Genomic DNA, 4,044 nt, shown 5'->3' on the forward strand with positions numbered 1-4,044 from the left:
CCGAACACCTTGTAGAACAGTTCAGCTGGCCCCCGTCATGTCCACATGTGCCATATGAAGCTGAGTAGAACGCCGAAGCCTATTGGTAACAGAAATGTGGTTTGAAGTTTCTATGCTTCAGTGTAACAAACCCCTCCTGACGGATGACTTGCACCATGCAGTTTCCAAGGAAGACGAATCTCTTGTAGCTGGCTTAACGAGCTTGCTTCAAAACACCTGGAGTGAAGATAGAATGGTGCTCTTCGACAGTGATTGTAGTATTCAACCGGAATGCGATAACATCATACGAGAACCATCGAACCATCAACCTGGAAGTTGTTCAGTCTAGTTTTTCAGCTCATAAAACATGCGTCGAAATGCCATAATTCCAGCTGCTACATTTTCGTTCACCGATGATAAGGAGAATAAGGAAACGAGAGCCCGTTCAGTTGAATGACGTCAAATGGCTCCTTTTGTCTGATGGGGCTGGGTTTGAGAGCTATGCAGTGAAGGCGATAGCTTTGATGCAGAACCGCCATTGGCTGTGTGACAGCCATATCTGTCAGGGTCGCCAACCGTTGGTTTGTCCAACAGTTCCCATTCGGAAAAATCGCATTTGCGAACTTGTCTGGATTGACTGGCAAGGGATTTCATGCTTGGTTGCTATATCATGGGTTGACCGCCTCGGCCGTCCGCATCCCCCACAAGAGTTTGTGGAGAGGGCTTTCTCAGGTAGGCGCCACAAATGTCGGAGGATAGAAGACGCTCTCCTGGCCTTCCAATCCAGGAAGTGATCACTTCTTTCGCGAGTCCGCCGGGACTTGTGCGTCTGCTCAGGTAGACAAAATTACCTACTACATGGGTCGGGTTACTTGCAAGCATGAGATGTAGGTTTGATCCAACCCAGCAGCAGTTTGCACTTTACGAGTGCGAAGCGCGTACTGAGCCATGCTGCCTTAGCCGCAGCATCCAAGCAATGTTATCTTTCCTTGGTCTATCGGTTACTTTGTGCACAAGGTTTATTAAAATGGAGGTGGTTTCCCCTGGTCGAAGAGGATTTAGCCAGATATTTACTTTGGAACAAGTTTCTGACCTGCACCACTAGAAGACTTTTCCCTCTATCTGATGGCTGCTTCTGGTTCCGTCGATCGTCGGAAACTGGTGGTCTTTGGATGAATGACGTCTCTTCTAAATTTTTGTCTTGTGAGGGCATGCTACTCCAGCTTCCCTGGGCGCGTACGGGTATACAAAAGGCTTTCGCCTGGATTCATCACGTCCAGTGGTGCGAGAAAAGGCTAGCTTCTCACCATTCCCCTTCAGCTCTGGTACTACCGTGCTTCTGTACATTTCTCCGATACGTCTGGGGTCGATGTGCCCCTCTGGCGTTCTCTTACAAGCGTTCAGAAATACGATCCATTCATATAGCCTGAGTGCTTCTGCTGCACGATGTAGTATGCGCCTCACACTTAAGAAGTGAAAAATGATGTTGCGGGACTCTAGCCTTGCCCTTGCAAACCAGCCACTCGGTGTGGTAGATTTATTAACTTGTACAGCTGTTTAAGTCCCGGTGGACTGGCTGATGAAGATGTCACTTATTAAATCGAGGAGACTAGGGGAACTTTTATCAATTTTGGACATCCGGTGCCGGTTGGAAGTCAGTCCGTCTGTCAAAGATGATGGTACGGTCAATATTGTTTTGTGGATCATAAACGTGACCTTTGTATACAAAGGATATACGAGAAATTTTGATGTTTAGACATCAATGTTTGAAGCCGGGTCTGCTGGGAACATCAGATTAGCAATCATTTTAGGAAGAGGAAACTCTCCGCCTACTATGACACTACTCACGGTTCTTAGATTGCGCTTGCTAGAATATGTACTTATCATATCAGTGTACTGACTACCTCAGAACACTACCCAGCCATGTGATGGGCAATGACCGAGAGCTAGATAGTCCACGTCCTTGCAACGCATCGTGAAAGACTTAAGGATTGAACTCAGTCAAGTTAACAACTGTCATCTTCTGAAATAGGTCCCCGGAACTCGGCTCATTTTTAGTCATTATCACCCACAGATATGGGTTTTGTTCCACACTCAGTGCTTCCTCCGTATCGAAGATACCATCGTTGGTGCATATCTGCTGGCTAAAACGATTCGACGTCAAGTGGCTGATTGGGCCAACGCATGGCTGCGCTCTACATGCCCTCAAATTTTTAAGTAAAGGGAACTGTGGCTGTTGGGACCGACGTACCTTTGGCACATAATTCAAGGGTGGTTAACCGACCTAACTGGCCCAACATGTAGGCTCGAAGATGCTGAATGTGAACTTCGTAATTCGAACCCAACTTCGGCTTTTCGACTGCTCCTGTCCAACACTGGGAAGCTTGGTAATATATCAACCGTCTTGCTTCCTTCGTGTTGCACGGCAACCAAGCAGAGAGAGTGAGACAGCTGAGCGACTTTTGTTACTGTTGTTTAATATGCGAGTACGATTCGCATCAGCGAAGTTATTTAGAAGCAGTATTGTTCAGAAAGCATACACTGGAGGTTTCCGAGAAGTTTATTCATCCCGATGAGATGGTCCCTTCCTGCAAGAGGATACACCGACCACATTTCCATACTCCGTCATATTGTGGAACAGCAACACTGCTCCCACTAACCCACAATTGTGGTCTTTCTTGACCTGAGTTCTGCCTTTGATTCCGTGGACCGTCGGATACTATGACAGTGTCTGTGGAGCAAAGGTGATCCCCGTCAATTCTTGACCCTACTTAAGGAGCTGTACGCTTACGGGAGGCTCTCATCTGAGTTCACTACACCAAGCACGTCTGGCACGGCTGTCCTCTTTTGCCTTTTATTTTCAACGTCGTTGGTCGTACGATTACGGAGAACTCACTACCAGCCTCCGACGCTAGTGGGATCGAAATGCTCCCGGGGCAGTCGTTCACAGTTACCGAGTACGCAGATGATATAGCTATTATTAGATCCTACACTTTCGTAATGCAAACAATATGCAAAAATGTTTCTGCCCTGCGGTTTGACAGGCGCTTCACACCTGAATGTTGCAAAGTGGTGCGGCAAGATTAGGTGTGCTCAAACCCCAGCCTCACCTGCGGGTGAGCCGATTAAGGTAGTAGTTGTAGCAGTTATAGCATCAATCCCGGTCTCGTGAAGGATGATATTTTCATCCGGTTTGGGAAGGCTAGAGCAACGTTCGTTAGTGTGTCGCCTGTGGCGTAGGCGCGGAGTCAGTTTATCCGTCGAGGGTCGTGTTTACAATGTTGCGGTGCGCACCATATTGTTATGCGGGTCAGATACCTGGCGAGATGGCTCAGTGGTTGGAGCGCAGATTTACTGGCCGGAAGGTTCGTGGTTCGAACCCGACCTCTGCCTCTCGACTTCCCCTGTCTAGGCTTGGGCAACTTAGCAGTATTCCAGCCTTCATGCTTCCTTCGGGTGACATGACAACTAGGCACCGAAAGGGCGCTACAGATGAACGATTTTCAACCTGGCTGGTAAGCGCTGAGAATGTCGAAAGATTTACAGTGTTCAACCGTCGATGTCGTCGGAGCGTTGCTAGAGTGTGGTGGGAACACCGGGTCATTAATACTGAAGTAAATCGAATGGTTTTCGGAAGAAATAACTCGCCCAACGTCGATGAAAGCAGATCAATCTCCGTGGGCTGGGCTAGCTTAGTCACATGCTCCATATGCCAGTTTACTGACTTCCTCAAAGAGCCCTTTTCACACGACCACGCGAAGGGTGAAACTGGGCTAGAAGAGGTCAAACCATAAATTGGTTTTTACACAGTAGTTATAACGTTGGCCATTGCCGTCTCCCTGGATTAGGAACTCGAGACGGGACACATCAATGGTCAGATACACTGTAAGGCATGGCCCAGTCGCGCCCTCAATGCCGTCCATTCATCCATACTGTTAACTCCCCTACTCTTTGGAAAGTCCACTTCACTTCTCTATTTACGCATCAATTATATCAGTTGCCACCTGCAATGTGTTTACCTTCTCAAATCATCGGCGAACGAAATTGTCAGCCATAACCAACCAA

The 4,044-nt window shown here is 47.9% G+C and overlaps 1 protein-coding gene across 1 annotated transcript in view; it reads left to right on the forward strand.

Annotated features, from left to right (window-relative positions):
• Positions 1-4,044, forward strand: part of T265_09883 (hypothetical protein) — a gene marked incomplete at both ends in the record, with an annotated part of 46,693 nt that overhangs the window by 17,529 nt on the left and 25,120 nt on the right. The gene's annotated exons all lie outside the window — the stretch shown is intronic.

Source organism: Opisthorchis viverrini, assembly GCF_000715545.1.
Source record: "Opisthorchis viverrini unplaced genomic scaffold opera_v5_316, whole genome shotgun sequence".
Lineage (NCBI taxonomy): Eukaryota > Metazoa > Platyhelminthes > Trematoda > Opisthorchiida > Opisthorchiidae > Opisthorchis > Opisthorchis viverrini.